Here is a 16,692-nt window from a genome sequence, read left to right on the forward strand (position 1 = left end):
CTTGCTTACGGCCACACCCCCTTGAGCACGCCTGATCTTGTTTGATCTCGGAAGCTAAACAGAGATGGGTCTGGTTAGTACTTGGATGGGAGACCACCTGGGAATACCAGGTGCTATAAGCTTTTAAGCGCAGGAGGCGCCCTATCCCCGCTCGCTCGCTCATTCCCCTGTTCACACGTGTAGTGCGATTTTTTGGTTTTTTGTCAGCTTTGGTGAGACACAGGTGCTTGTGTATTAGCATGAGCGTTTTTTATTCTGATCATGAACAGTTTTACAAGTCCGCAAAGGATCGAGGAAAGGTTTATCGCCAGCCATTTATTCTTATCATGAACCTTATATACTGTATCTCTACATCCCATAACCTTTAACGGCAGGTGCCTGGGTGTGGACATGTTGTGATGTAATATTTATTTTAAAAGTAAACTTTTTAGTAAAGTCTGTTATATTGTTAAAATCTATAAGCGTTATAAAGATCAATTTTTGCTCGTGCTTATAAGTTATCGCTGCTAAATGTGTCTTATTCAATTATTTTAACACTTTTATGACCTATCCACTAAAATATAAAGTCCCGCCCTACAATGCTCTTCTCAAAAGATAAAATAAGTTTTACATTTTTTGATTCAATGTAATTTCTTTTCTAGAGAAACACACATCATTTGAGGCTTGGGTTGCATGTTAATATTTTTAAGGTTTAAAGACTTTACGTTCACTATACGTGGAAAATCATTTCAAACTTTTGAAAAGTTGTTGAGAATTTGTCATTGAAATAAGCTTACATATTTTAATTCAACGTGATTACTTTTCACTTTCGATAAAACACGTGTGATTTTGGGGCGGGGGATATGGTGGGGCGTTCTAAAACATCACAACCATTTGAAAAATGTCTTGAGCATGGTTACAAATTTGGAGTTTATGTTTAAATTAGCCGACTTGCCAGTGTTGAAGTGTGACACCTGAGCTGTGCGGCCCCGATATTGACTGCTGCGAAGATGGCTTCTTTGAGTAGTGAATCATCGGATTCCTCTGCTATGCAAACTGAAGAAGTAGGTTGCTAAAATATTTTTTCTGATAGTGGAATTGTTGTTTCAATCTGCGTTTAGCGTATTTCGTTTTCAACACTTTGTCTTCTTTTTAGCAAAAGCTGACCCAGCACTCAGTGGTGTGTGACAGTGGCTGTCATGTGAACTCTGATGGTGATTCAGGTGTTGGGGGTCCGTCAATGACTGATGAAGAGTTGCTACAAATGGTAAATATTAAACCACAGCAAGTTCGAAGCAAACGAAGAACTCTAACACAAAAGAGGCATTACAATTTAAATATTTTAGGTAAAAAGCATACCTATTTATTTTGTTAAGCCTTCCTTTTCTTTTTTCCTTTAATAGAATAACGAAGAGGTCAATGCATCAATCTTCAAACTACCATCAAGCTTGAATGTTTCGTGTCTGTTCATGTGTGTTCGCCAAAATGTGATTAATGATGATGTTCAACCTAGTTTAGCTAACGATGGCTCTAATGAGCCCGATGCTATGGATCAGATTGTAAAGTCGGTGGTATGTTGCACCTTCAACCATTGTTTAAAGGGGGTTGTGGTTGATGAGTGCTCGGCCTGTTTGATTAATCATCCAGGTCAACGGGGTCACACATGCCTGGTTGTCGGGTGCGCGGCTGGGTACTGTGGTGTCTCCGGGAGAAAGTTTATGTAAATGAAAGTAGTACTCACACCACACTTTTCTTTCCTGAGTTTCGTGGCGTTTCTTCCTCCAACTATCTTCCAAATACAGTCCGTAATCCGTTCCCTTAATCCTGATCCGATCCGAGTTCCAAAAGTCCGTAATAAAGCCAATCCGCGATGTATCCTTATCCAGTGTCCGTAATTCAAAAACCATAAACCTTTTCTCCTTTCAGTAGTCCGTTATTCTTTAGCCCGATCTTTAACATACACCTCTTTCCTCTCTTTTCCTCCAAACCGCATTCACCTTATCGGCTTCCGCCCTGTTCACTGCCTCCAGGACACTTATATTTCGGTTCCTGATGCGGCTCAGCTGTGTCTCATTGTTTCTCAGGGTAGACCCTTTCCATTTACCGGTCAGCTGATTCTTTTTGGCAGCCATTTTGCTAAGGTCCATATCTAGTATTTTAAGTAGGTCATTCCGAAAATACCTGTTATGAATGACCCTTCCCCTGGTCATGTTACAGTACAAAGATGTGTTGTTTGCCGCATTAGAAATTTATAAGTGTCTCAGTTTAGCCCGAATTTTATCGGCTGTTCTGTACATCGCCAGTGGCCTGGGTGCCTATACTTTTACAGATGATACTGAGCGGAGTATAAAGCACTTGCTGAGAAAAATAATTGACGACCGCTCGCCATATGAGTATGTACGCTCCTAACTTGTAAAGGTAGATGGAAAAAAACTACACGTGACTTTTGGTGCGTTGCAAAACTTATTTTATACTTATTTATACTTATTTTTACAGAAAAGAAAAAAGATCTATGTAAAACCAGGGCTGTGAAATACTCGCAATGTGAATAGAGCTTTCACTCTGTTTTACAGACACAGGTGTGCCATTGTGAGAAAAACGAAAAATTTCGAATGTATACGTAAGAATTCTTACAAAAAGTGCTTTACACTCTTCTTTCTGCAAAGCTTGAAATGAAAATCAATTAACTGAATGCTAATGTCCTTGAATTTGTTAAAGAGATTGATGTGCATTTAAAGAACATGAGTGAAATTACTGCGATTCTGATGTTTTCACATCAGAAACTGAAGCCTGGCGGATTCAGCGGTGTGTATTCCAAAATACAACGTATTTTACATAGAACCTGTGGTAACACCGTCCCTCTGATCACTCAGGCTAATTTATTTGCTCTGTTAGGGTCGCCCAGTTCGGTGTTCATGGCTATAGAAATGGCAAGAGAAAGGGCGTTATGAATGCTTTTTCAGATGCTGCTGAGTTTCTGAACAATTTTGGGGCGATAGCTACAACTAATTTTCTGCACCAACATTTAATTGGCGATTGCAAGCAGTAGTCTGTAATGTGTGTGAAAAGTTTAAAAGTATATACTGGGATGTTTCTGTAATTTAAAACCTACTGATGAAATAAAGTGGTTCACATTTCACATGCTATTTGTCCTGCGAGTTCTTTCTGTGACACTTTACTCAGTCAGTCAGTCAGTCAGTGTGCGTGCGTGCGTGCGTGCGTGCGTGCGCTCACATCCCGGAAACTCGCGGCACTCACCAGACTTCCCACACCGCCGATTCCCTAGGGTTATAATAGATTGCATTCAAACCTGCAGCAGACATGATCACCTTCCATCCCTCGTTGCTAATACGCTCTTTCACACACTTATTTATAAATCGAAGGGGATGCGGTGGTGGGCATTTGGACCCTGAGGCCTGGGGCTGCTAGGGGAGGAAGGCGGGACAACAACACTCATTATGCCACACCATTGGCTCTCGAGGGGGCGGGACATCCGCCCATAACATTGCACCATTGGCCGATAAGGGGGCAGGACATCTGCCCATGGCGGCCTCCCATTGGCTGAAAAAGGGGGCGTGGTACCTGTCAAAATGATTGATGAAAGGTGTCGCTTTATTCTACTCCCGGGCCAAAATCAGCCCTCGGATCATCAACTCAATCAGGAACTCCCAGTCTCACAACTGCATTCCCTCGGTGCTTCCCTACCACCCTAACCCAATTTCTATCCCCAGGGCCATCATTAACAATGACTAAATTTTACAGGACGATCCCTCCATTGGTACTCTTTTTTCCGACAGCCCAATCATCTCTTATCGCTGACCACCACATAAGCTTCTTGTTCACAGCTCCCTCACACTCAGCACCTTCCCCTGCAATAGCACTCGCTGCATCACTGGCAAATACATATCTAACGACATTCAGGGCATCACAGGACAATTCCAGATAACCCTGACAACATCCTGTATCTCATTTACTGTATCTCTTGCAAAAAATGCCCAGCTATCTACATTTGGGAAACCGAAAGGAGACTAGGAGAATGCTTCAGAGAACATATTAGGGCTGGGAAGGTTAAAGATTTCTCCAAACCCATAGTTTTTCTTTTCACCTCAAATAGCCAGGATCTCTCAATGACTGACTTATTTTAATGTAATCTTCTCTATTCTCATGCAGGTTTTGACTTCACACCTTTCTTCACCTCTCTCCATTTTGCACTTCCTGAGTGGCCTCTCTGCTGCTCCTACCTCCTCCCCTCTCCCAGCTTTTGTTCTTCTGTGCTACTTAATCTTTGTAATCTGCCCTGTCTTTCTCACACCTGAAGAAGGCTTCACAGCCGAAACATTGAGTTTTCTCTCTTCTCTTTTCAGTATGGAATAAACCTATTACTTGTTCCTTTGCAGACTACACATGCTGACATAGTTTAGTTCAGGTGGGTAGCTGCTTCAATATACATTTGTAAATGTCAATTTAAAACTGTAAAAATAGTAAGATTATAACTCCACTTTAAAACGTGGCAAGAAATAGACACATGGCAGGCTACACCCTGGAAAGGACACCAGTCCATCCCAGGGCAAAGATATAAAAAATAAACATATAGGCAGCACATATCAAGCCTTACAAGAAATCATTAACACCCTCAACACACACCACAGGTCCATTAAACTCAAATACACCAAGCATGGTAGCCTGATAGACTTCCTAGACACCACCACATACAAGGTTTCTTCCTTCAACAACACAGACAAACTGGACATCAAGGTATTTTTCAAAGACACATTCACACGGCTTACTGCACAAAGATAGCTTCCACCCAAAACATACTTTAAAAGGACTGGTAAAATCACAACTCCTACACTTCAACAAAATCTGTACACAATAACAAGACTTTGAGGAAGCCAAATACACACTCTTCCAAGCTTTATGCCAGAGAAGATACACACAAAGTTTCCTCAAAACTGTGGCACAAACATTTCTAAATAGAAAAACTCCAGATGACAGAAAAATACCCCTCAACACATCATATTCTCAACTCAGCATAAAAACCAACCAAAAGCCATGATATTAGAAAACACAAACATACTAAGGGAGCACAAAATCATATCTGCACACAGAAAAAAACAAAAACCTTCAGCATTAATTAGTCCAAAGCAAGCTAAAACCTGTGCAAAACAGATCATATACACCAAGAGCCAAACATTTCATAACAGAAAACAATGATCCAAAACAAAGAAACTAAAGAAATCTTCCAGTTGCAAAGGGCATTCTCAGAAAACATCAATAACGCCATCTACAGCATCCAGTGCAAAAAGTGCGGGGTGACCTATGTGGGAGGAACGGGTAACTCCATCCGAACCCAGCTGACACAACACAGGTACATCAGGAACCACGGGACTGGAAAGCAACCCCAACTGGACAGAGATAGAAAGAAAGAAAAAGGAAAGGGAGTGGATCAAAAGACTTAATACTATCTTTACACAAGACCTGAACATCAGAAAAACCGGGAGGGTTTTAGTCGTTGGAAGGAGAGTGCTCTCCTTGTCCCAGATGGCCCCCTCTCGGATAAAATCTGGGAGAAGGAGCTTTGTTCCCCTCTCCTAACTAGCCAGATCCTACAGGGACTGGAACTCTTCACCATACTAACACGCAACAAACAGAAGAATAACTGAAACCAATCAGCTTTGGAAACTCGCACAGCTTGCACAGTCCTACTAGGGAGGAAAACAAAAGACCCTGATTGCCTATTGAGATGTTAATGGTCCATACATAATCCCCACCAGGGAAAGCAGAAACCCATTCACCAACTGAAACTGCACCTACTCATACAGAAACGTACAGAAGGAACACAGACCATAGGATACAAACTAGCCCCCTAGGAGGAACTACAACACACTGCCCCTTACAAAACAGGATAAAAACAGGCCAGCATGGACACAGTGTTCCAGAACAATGCCTGAAGAAGACCCAGGCAGAAACATAGCGACACACAGAAAGGCAAGATTGTCTTCCTATGGAGCCACAGATTCTACAGAGGTAAAGCTGCCTAACAGTGGAAACCTAACGGTGTCAACGAAGCTTTAGGCATTTAAATGGTAAGTATGGATCAATCCAGAGTTGACAACGCACGCAACCGTACGGTCACCCTCCACACTGCCTACACAACAAACATGTCAAACAGACAGGATACCTTCCAACAAGGAACCAGGATCATCTACAAAATGATCCAAACAGTCCACCATTTACAAAACACAGCAGTTTTATTGAACGGGAGAACCGAGCACCCGCCAGCCTACGACGGAAGACCGAGGAACTCATAAAACCTGCCAAGCCACCCAAACTCACATATTTGAAGCTGGTAAGCAATGCCAAAAATTGGCTTCACACCACACTGCAGATCCTCGAAGAGCAAAATCTGTCATACGACTAGAGGATCTTGAGCTTCCCCACTGGGAGGAAGCTTTCACACTTGCTTCCAACTGATCAAAGAAACATTATGGGAGGAAATTGCAGAACACCACCTTTGGACCCTACAGTACACAAGCTATCAATACTGGGTTACGGAAGGACACTCGGGCAGATCAAATTATCACAGCAGTTTTTAAATTCTACAACGACTTCTACTGGAAAGACTGCGAACAAGACCAAGTAAGAGTTAAGTTGTTTTATAAAGTCATTATTTTAGAGCAAGGTATAATTCTGATAAAAATACAATAAACAATATGGTGAAGCTATTGGAGAGAAAATTAAGGCTCGGTTAAGAAACTGAAACAGTCTTGACTTGTTCCTTTACACAAAAGTTATTTATTTTCAAGAGAGACCCATGAGGATTCCTCTGGTGTGCAAGGCCTGCCTAAAGACATTTGACCAGTTTCCTCTTCACCTAAAGAGGGTGTGTATGAAATGAGCCTCAGCAGAGGAGATCAGCAAGGTCCTTCTCCAGGCCAGGAAGGACTTGTTGAATCACCTGAGGAATGGGCAGGTCGGGGATTGCAAGAGCATAGGGCTCATGTGTGGTGAGAATGTGAGACTGGCGGAGTCCATGGACTGTTTTATGTGGAATCCTGAAGACACATCAGCAAGGTAAGATATTTATAATTTATAAGGGTTCTTCTGTTTCATTTCTAACCTTTACCTTTATGTAAGGGTATGTTAAAATGATATACCAGTGGTCCAGATGCCCTGAGCAAGAGGCTGCTGTCCAGGAGGAAGAGATGCCAGAGACTGAAGTGGAAGAGGAAGGGGAAGATGTGAGTTCTGGAGAACTTTCTATTTTTTCCAAATGTATCTTTTGTTTTATACTTGTATTCTAGTTTGTCTTAGAAGTAAAAATGTTTAAATGTGTATTTTGTATTCCTACTGTCCCCCCAGTTCTTAAAAGCCATCAGCAGGCTCTCAGGAAGACGGTGACCCAGGCTGGACTGGACAGAACGCACTCCCTGGATGCTCCTCACCTGGCTGGGTTTAAACAGGACCTTACCAAGGATCTTGGAGTGGCAGATTGCTCTCAGGAGGTATTTATTTTTAAAGGCATTTAAAATTGAGCAGTGATATTTCCATAGCACATGTTTTTACTCCTTAGCTTAAAATTCACCCATGTGAAATCTCAGCCATAAACATAGTGACTCTACATTTGTCAGGTAGAAAATGTTTCCAGATTCCTGTTTTTATGGATCTATCTGCATCTTCCTTAAACTTTGTAAAGGGCCTATCCAAAACAACAATTATTGTAACCAAATGAAGACCACTGGACTGTCTCACCAAATCATTGCTAATTATATTAAGAACATAAACCATTTTCCGGGCTACATCCTAAATGATATCAGTGTGAAAGTAGAGGATCCCAGCCTGGCTAACCTCATCATCAACTTCCAAAGTATCCTAAAGGATATTCAGAAGAAGAACAGTAAGAATGTTGCCAAGAGATTACTAAAAATAGGTCATTTTCATTTTAAATCTTCTTTCAGCTGTACTTTTAATCTGAATACAAAAAAAAGTTGATGAGTATTAATTTCTCCCACAGATATAGACAGTTGCAGAGTCCAGAACCAAGTACGAAGGATTGCTGGAAGGTGTTGATAGTTGCAAAGAGAGATGTGTTGCACAGACTGGGCAAGACATCACCTTGCCTGAGCAGCTTCTTGTACTGTGTTACCTGCAGGCCTTTCTCCAGCTGAAGCACCTGTAGCACCCAGGGGTGGTAAAGAACATGACAGTAAGAATACTTTCATACAACAAAAGTAAGAAATTACATATATGGGATTTTTACAGTTTGGTGTATTCATTTTTATTTTCTCGCTATTACAGGTTGAGGAATGGGTGCAAAGAAAGTGTTGTTTCAACAAGTGGGCACAAAAATGGTCATAATTCCTGTTAAAGAGCACAAAACCTCAAACAACAGCTGGCTTCCTTTGCATTGAGTGAAGAAGAGGAACATGCAAGTTGATGGCTACATTGATATACCCATCCACTCAATTCAGGGTTGTGGTAGAACTGGAACCATCCTGGCAAGCAGTGGATGCAAAGTACTGTATCACCCATAATGTGACACCAGTCCATCACAGGACTCACTCACACCATGGACAATTTTCATAGAAGCCAATTAAAATCCATGTTAATACCGAACAAAAGACCTCCACCTGCATAGCTCCAATCATGTACAGTATTTAAGAAAATCTGGAATGTACCTTAATTGCATTTTATTTGTGTTTTATCAGCCATTTCATCTTTACTTCACTAAACTGCGCTGTAATGCCCAGGTCAGTAGCTGTGAAAGGAGATAGAGAAGATGGACTGGTCAGCCAATGTATCAACAGTGTCTGAAGTGCTTGAGAAGTGGAAGCCCAACACAGGTCTGCCACCAAATGGCATGCAAATTAAAAAGTTGATAAAGTATCAAATCTGGGAAGGCCTGAGCATCACTGACGATCCTGTGAAGGGGAAGAAGTTTGTGACTTCCAGGTGTTTCCAGAAGGGAGAGGTGGTGTGTGATTACAACGGCAAGGTCATCACAAAGACAACTGCTGAAGCTCACAGATGACAGAGGGAGACATGAGATGTCTTTTCTTTTCAGATGAACCTGCACAAAAACTGTGCATTGATGCTCGTGAAAAACACTGAGCCTGCCTCCTGGATAAGGAGCCTGTAGTGGTTTGATGGGTTTACTGAGACAATTATCAATTGTAGCAGTAATCACGAGGTTGTTTGTTGGGGCTTTTAGAAAATCAATCGTCAGAACAACTAACAACGCACACACACGGGTTCAATACACGAGATACATTTATTAATATAAACTGTGCACCAAACATATACTAGTCTGCCTGGATACGAGCGGCAGACCTTACTGTGAGGGTTATCAATATACAAGGTATATAATCTCGAAGAGATGCAAACACAAAGAGATACACAACAGAGAATATATGTCAATATATATCGTTCGGTTACCAAATCGCTAATCAGTGTTATTACCCACTGTTACTCTAAACTCGGAAGTAAATACATTACTCATGAATTAAATTGATAACAACTTGTGTTGAGGTACAATTAAATTCTCAAGACGCAATGAAGAACATGGGGTTTACTTATCCACTGTGTTTGGATTTGGAATTTCCCGGCACGAACACCAAGCCAGCTGACAGGCTCTGTTGCAGCCTCTGTTCCAGAGGTTGTCCAATGGGCGTTGTGTCGGCGTCCTCTGGCTACCGGCCAACCAGTCGAGGTGCAGCTCGGAGTAGGACGGGCGGAGGAATCTGACTGTGGCGCACAGGGCAGTCGTTGCTCTGAGGGGATCCACCAGCAGTCCGGCTGGCTAGTAGAAAGTCTCTATGCACAGAGTGTGACCGCGAGTCCTCACAAGTCACTCTTTTGCCTGGGAAGAAACTGGTTCGTTCCCGGTCCAGCGCTGCTTCTGAATAAGCTATTCAGGTTGTCGACGAGGGTCCAACTGTAGGCTGCCGTTGATCAAGCGGAGCATTCACGTTGGTAGAATTCTGAGTACGTACGGGATCCTCGGCCTCGCGCTTTGAACAAAGTCCAAGTCCTTTTGCAGACAACAGCAGTTGTCACGTGATTGTCTCTGAGGATGCGCGAAAATGGCCAAGGAGAGCTCAGAACTGAGCTTGCGCTCCCTTTTTGATCAAGACCCAGATGTGTGCTGATTGGTTGAGAGTTTGGCGGGCATTGGAGACCAACGTGGTATTACCACGCCCTGCCAGTCCCTGATTGGTTGGTCAAGGTGAGATATAAGTCACTTACTCTTGACACTTAGGAATGCAGTCCAGATGTCCATTCGGCACTCCCTAGATAGGCGCCAATGGATGATCATTGATCATGATAGCCAGGCTTAGCTAATTGCATCCCCGTCTGGGAGCTTGCTTCTTATCAAAAGAAAACATCTTAAATCAGCCTGCATGAATTCTTTCTCTGTGGTTGCACCACAGAGATGGAGGGTGAGATGGGGCCTCCTTTAGGAGCATACCAACGCTTAATTCTGTCTTATTAACAAGCATTGCCGGTACATATCCCCCCTTTTTGAAGGTCACGAGGTCCTGAGGCGTTGTTGCCTTCAAAACAAAAACAGAGTTAAGTGATGTTTGTTGTACCACGGTGGATTCTACCACCCAATATTCACATTACCTCTCGAGAATTTGTACAGGAAATAGTGTTGGAAAGAACATTGCGTATACCTGCTCTCAGTTATAAGGTACCTAGGAATGAGGCATTGGGCATCATCATTAGCCCTAGACCTTAAACTTCCGGCAGTTCACTATCAGTATCGGATAGATCTGCAGCAGGCAGACGTTTGGGAGTGGTTACCTGATTTCGGTGATAAAGCATTGCTCCCTTCAAACTACCCCGCAAGGCTTTGATACGAGAGAACAGCATCCAACACATTACCCCAGCCATGATCCAGCTACCCAGCAGCAGTGTCAAGATGACCACGTTTATTGTTCCTAGCGCCCCAGAGGATCCACAACGACTGTGCTTGGGACCTACCAGTGTAGTTTTTAAGTTTGTGTCGTTAAGAACAAATTCGACTACCTGTACACCCTCAAGACTTACTGTCTCTTGGATTCTCTCATCCAAGTCAACGCTGTGTCCTCTGAAAGCGTCCACAATCTCGAGTTCCGTTTCATACAGTTCTGACTCCAGGTGATACAGTGCTAAATCGTTGAGATGCACTATAGCTCCTTCAGGAACTTGTAGATAAACTGTTTGGTTGGGTAGCTGCACTTCAGTAGCTGTATCATGCCTGTCATATGTTATTGTAACCGTTAACTGTGGTGTGCTGACCAGCCATTTCTTTCCCACCTGCTCAACCTGGGGTTCATTAACCTCACTTTTGCTCGTCACTGTGGCTTTACACTTTTCAGTGGCAGCCCCCTTTCTGATACCACACAACCTCTGAGTTGTGTCCCTAAGGAATGGCTTACTCGGGCATACCCAGTGGATATCCTTGGTTGATATACACAGTTCCAGGTTTGGAACAAGATACAAATTTGGATCATCCTCCTGGTAAGCTACGAGCGGTGGGGTGGTCAACTTCACATGCATGTTCCCCCTCCAGAAGCCAACGTTCGATATAGACTTGAGTCTATAGATATCCTTGCTACTCACGATGGGAAGGTTCAACAGGAAACCTATTTCCTTGGCTTCGGGGTTGACATGTATGGGAATGGCACTGCCTAGACTGTATGCAAGATGTACTTGCAATGGCTGCACCATCTCGGAAGTGGTTGTCTTCAGTACTTCTTCTACTAAGGACAGTGGAACCAAGTAGGTTGGAATCTGTCCCATGGCTAGGCTAGTTGCCGTGGCACTAAGCTCCCTAAGCAGATCCTGCATCAGCATTCTGACCTGTTGCACATAAGCGTAGTCCCACTGTAACACGTCGACAATCCTGCCCACAGTGTGGAGGGTGTTATTTAACACTGCTGCATGAAGGTTTACTGCTAAAATTGTGCCCTGTAAAGTTTTCCCTAGGCTTTCCAGCCGCTGCTGCTGTTGATACAGTCTTTCATAAATTTCTGGCATTTCCTTACGTAACCCAGACACCTGCCTTCTCAGGGTGGTCAGGGTGACAGTGTTAGCAGCAAACAGACCAGCTGAAAATAGCGAACCCACAGCGGAGGCCGCAGCAATCAGACCCCCCAAGAACCTTTTGGGGCGGCTGAGGCCTGTCATCTCCTCCTGGCTGACTGTTGCCTTCCTCAGCTGGCGGAGCATGTGTATAGTGTCTAGCTGGGCATGCCATACAGCATCCTTAGCCCACTGCCTGCCATGATAGGACACCCTACTGTTCATGTTGATGTGCTTCCGAAACACATCACTTGGGTCCAGCCGCACATACACTCGCTGAGTATATGTTCTGCAATTTGTTAACAACAATCCGGGAGCGTCCTGCAGGACTATGCCGGTAGGAGGACCGGGTTCCACAACTTCAAGGGGCTGTGTCGAGGCGATCCACAGCACTGTCAGGACCAGCCGTGGCTGAGGTGCTACCTGGAAGTAGTGAGCAAACTTCCTTTTTCCGATGGAGATGGAAGCTGCACAGCTTCCTTTGCTCCAAATGGACCTATGAGGTGGGGGTGCCCACCACAGAACCTGTGATTGCATCACCAGGGTCACCTGACGGCTTCGCGACAGGTCCTCGAACAGACCTTCACTGATTATGGACTTCTCAGAGCTGAGGCTGAGAATTACATCATCAACCTGCACTTCTGCCACCTGGACCCCTCCCACCACCATGGGGTGGTAGTTCTGGTCCCCCTGAGGTACCAGGGCACACAGAAAGGACTCCCATTCATTACCGGACAGGGAGATCCACTCTTCTTCAGGGATGAAAAAGGGGTGTGCTTTCCCATACTATCAGACTCCCATACTGCTTTAATCCCATACTCTCATACTCTCATTCTCCAGTACTCCTATATTCCCAAACTCCTATAATTGTGTACTTCCACACTCCCCTACACCTATACTCCCATATGCCTGTCCTCCAATTCTCCATTACTTCTATACTCCTATAATTCTTTAGAATTAATAATAATTAATAATTGCTTGCATTTATATAGGGTTTTTCTGGACACTCAAAGTGCTTTACAGGTAATGGGGACTCTCCTCCACCACCAGTGTGCAGCCCCACCTGGATGATACGACAGCAGCCATAGTGCATCAGTACACTCTCAACACATCAGCTATCAGTGGGGAGGAGAGCAGAGTAATGAAGCCCATTCATAGAGGGGGATTGTTAGGAGGCCATGACTGGTAAGAGTCAATGGGAAATTTGGCCAGGATGCCGGGGTAACACCCCTACTCTTTTCAAGAAACAGCCTGGGATTTTTAATGACCACAGAGAGTCAGAACCTCTCATCCTTTTATGTCTCATCCGAAGGATGGCACCTGTTTACAGTATAGTGTCCCCGTCACTGTACTGGGGCATTAGGACCCACATAGACCGTAGGGTGAGCGCCCCCTGCTCGTCCCACTAACACCTCTTCCAGCAGCAACCTTAGTTTTTCCCAGGAGGTCTCCTATCCAGGTACTGACCAGGCTCACACCTGCTGAGCTTCTGTGGGTTTACTTTTTACTCTAATTAACCTCATCATTGTCCCGGACACCTTTGCTCCTGTACTCTAACATTCCTATTCTCTTTGAATCCTAGACTCCAGTATTCCCATACTCCTATAATCCCATGTTCCTATAATCTCATGCTTCTGTTCTCCCACACTCTATACTTCAATACTGCCATACTCCTGCTCTCCAATACTGCAATACTCCTGTACTCCCACTCTTCTACAGCCCCACAGGAAACACTTTACAACTGAGTAAGAAACTGGGCCAGCTGGTCAGTGAGGGAGACACCAGACTGGCCTCAATCACGAGAGTAAGACAATCAGACAGCTTGCAGACACCAGGGAGCCATTTAGCCCATCTGGCCCCACTGGGCATCAGGCAGAGCGCTGGCTCTGTGGCTCAGGATCTGCGCCTGTGTCTGGAAGGTTGCCGGTTGAAATCCCACAGCCGGCAGAGGAATCCTACTCCGTTGGGACCCTGAGCAAGGCCATTAACCCCAACTGCTCCAGGGGCGCCGTGTAAATGGCTAACCCTGGGCTCTGACCCCCAGCTTCTCTCCCTGTCTGTGTGTCTCATGGCCAATAAATGATCTTATATATCTGATCTAGTACCTAATGGATTGAAAAATCGGAGACTTGGGCTCAATGAAGTGAAAAGGCTCTTCGCCGGGATCACCCCCATGGCTCCAGCTATAAAGCCTGCCCCGATCTTCCAGGCAGGAGCGGGTTGGAGTGCGACTGGAGCACGAGGTGCGGGGGGCCCTGTCTCTCTCTGGGGCCCCTCCAGAGTCATTCTTTCATGACAGCCCTACCGTGCCTGTGGGTGGGAGCTCCAGCAAGCTTGCAGTCTGAGCTCTAGATCACAGAGCACCTGCAATCCCACTGTGAGTGGGGTGAGTCTTTCTGCAAAACTGTGTGGCAGCCAGGCCTATAGAAAGTGAAGGCCCAGTCCTATGGGTCAGTGTCCAATAGTAGCTGGAGAAGGTCAGTCCTCTGTGTCCAGCAGTAGTTGGGGAGGGTCAGTGCTCTGTGTCCAGCAGTAAGTAGGAGGGCCAGTGCTCTGTGTCCAGTAGTAGCTGGAGAAGGTCAGTGCTCTGTGTCCAGCAGTAGTAAGGAGGGTCAGTGCTCTGTGTTCAGCAGTAGTTGGGGAGGGTCAGTGCTCTGTGTTCAGCAGTAGCTGGGGGTGGGTCAGTGCTCTGTGTCCAGCAGTAGTTAAGAGGGTCAGTGCTCTGTGTCCAGCAGTAGTTAGGAGGGTCAGTGCTCTGTGTCCAGTAGTAAATGGAGAGGGTCCGTCTTCTGTGTCCAGCAGTAGTTGGGGAGGGTCAGTTCTCTGTGCCCATCAGTAGTTGGGGAGGGTCAGTGCTCTGTGCCAAGCAGTAGCTGGGGAGGGTCAGTGCTCTGTGTCCAGCAGTAGTTAGGAGGGTCAGTGCTCTGTGTCCAGCGGTAGTTGGGGAGGGTCAGTGCTCTGTGCCAAGCAGTAGCTGGGGAGGGTCAGTGCTCTGTGTCCAGCAGTAGTTGGGAAGGGTCAGTGCTCTGTGTCCAGCAGTAGTTGAGGAAGGTCAGTGCTCTGTGCCCAACAGTAGTTGGGGAGGGTCAGTGCTCTGTGTTCAGCTGCAGTTGGGGGAGGGTCAGTGCTCTGTGTCCAGCAGTAGTTGAGGAAGGTCAGTGCTCTGTGCCCAACAGTAGTTGGGGAGGGTCAGTGCTCTGTGTTCAGCTGCAGTTGGGGGAGGGTCAGTGCTCTGTGTCCAGCAGTAGTTGAGGAAGGTCAGTGCTCTGTGCCCAGCAGTAGTTGGGGAGGGTCAGTGCTCTGTGTCCAGCAGTAGTTGGGGAGGGTCAGTGTTCTGTCTCCAGCAGTAGTTGAGGAAGGTCAGTGCTCTGTGCCCGGCATTATTTGGGGAGGGTCAGTGCTCTGTGTCCAGCAGTAGTTGGGGAGGGTCACTGCTCTGTGCCAAGCAGTTGCTGGGGAGGGTCAGTGCTCTGTGCCAAGCAGTAGCTGGGGAGGGTCAGTGCACTGTGTCCAGCAGTAGTTGGGGGAGGGTCAGTGCTCTGTGTCCAGCAGTAGTTGAGGAAGGTCAGTGCTCTTTGCCCAGCAGTAGTTGAGGAGGGTCAGTCCTCTATTCTAGTGCCCAGCACTGTGAAGGAGAGACAGTCTTGTGTCCTTTGAGAGAATCAGAGACTGAAGGTGCTTCTCCTGCAGCTGCTGTTTTTAATTCTGATCCTAGACACTAAAAGTAAGTGATGAAATAGCCACAGGTTGGGGCATGAGGGAGGAGAGTGGTAGCTGTTGTGTGTTAGTGGAGCTCAGGGATCAGGACTCCAGGTGGGACACCACCTGGAGGAGCCTGAGGACATAGGCCTTATCCCCAGATGTCCTGTCCTCTGAGCACGGGACCCAGCGATTCCAGTCCTGTTCCTGTTCCGTGACTGTTCCTCGTCTTGTTTTCCCTCTTCTGGGGGTTTTATCATGTGCTCGTCTCGGATGGATTACCTTGTTATGGATTATGGACTGTTCCCTGACTACCAACCTGGATCTGCCTGGGCTCGGTTGCCTTTGGCTGTTCCCCTGTGAACTGGATCACAAACTGTCCTCACAAATAAACCTAGTGTGTCTTTCCCTGAAGTCCGTCTAGTGTTTTCTCCAGAAAAACCATCAGGTGTAACCGACCTCTACATGGGAGACCAATCTGGCTCCCGTAACACACCTGCTGTGGTTTGTGTTAATAGAGCTCAGATACAGAAATCAGGACTCCAGGTGGACTGATAATACAAGCTCATATCAAGAGGACCTTTATCCTGTCAGTAGCATTATTTTTTCTGATGTGAATCCCTCTCCTCAGGGAATCAATAATTCTTATCTCACTCTCACTGGGGACTGGGGTTCTCAGGGGCTGAACTGAGCCAGTTACTGTCTTCATGAGCCCAGAGTCACAGTGACCTTTAACCCCTGACTGGAGACACTAGAGCACTGAAGGACTGGGGCTCTTAGGGGCTGAACTGAGCCAGTTACGGGCCTTGGCTGGGACTGTGAGCTCTGGAAGAGGTTGCGCTTGGCACAACTCCCCTAGGGTCTACACCCGGGTCTCCAGCTACAGGACCTGGGCGCAGGAGAACAGTGGAGTCTGATAGTTCTGCTGAGTCCTGGGGTCAGCGC

The 16,692-nt window shown here is 45.7% G+C and overlaps 1 pseudogene; it reads left to right on the forward strand.

Moving 5' to 3' along the window:
- The first annotated feature begins 3 nt into the window (after positions 1-3).
- Positions 4-122, forward strand: LOC148812365 (5S ribosomal RNA; annotated as a pseudogene).
- Positions 123-16,692: the final 16,570 nt, after the last annotated feature.

The sequence above is a fragment of the Atractosteus spatula genome (genome assembly GCF_055471065.1).
Source record: "Atractosteus spatula isolate fAtrSpa1 chromosome 10 unlocalized genomic scaffold, fAtrSpa1.hap1 SUPER_10_unloc_3, whole genome shotgun sequence".
Lineage (NCBI taxonomy): Eukaryota > Metazoa > Chordata > Actinopteri > Semionotiformes > Lepisosteidae > Atractosteus > Atractosteus spatula.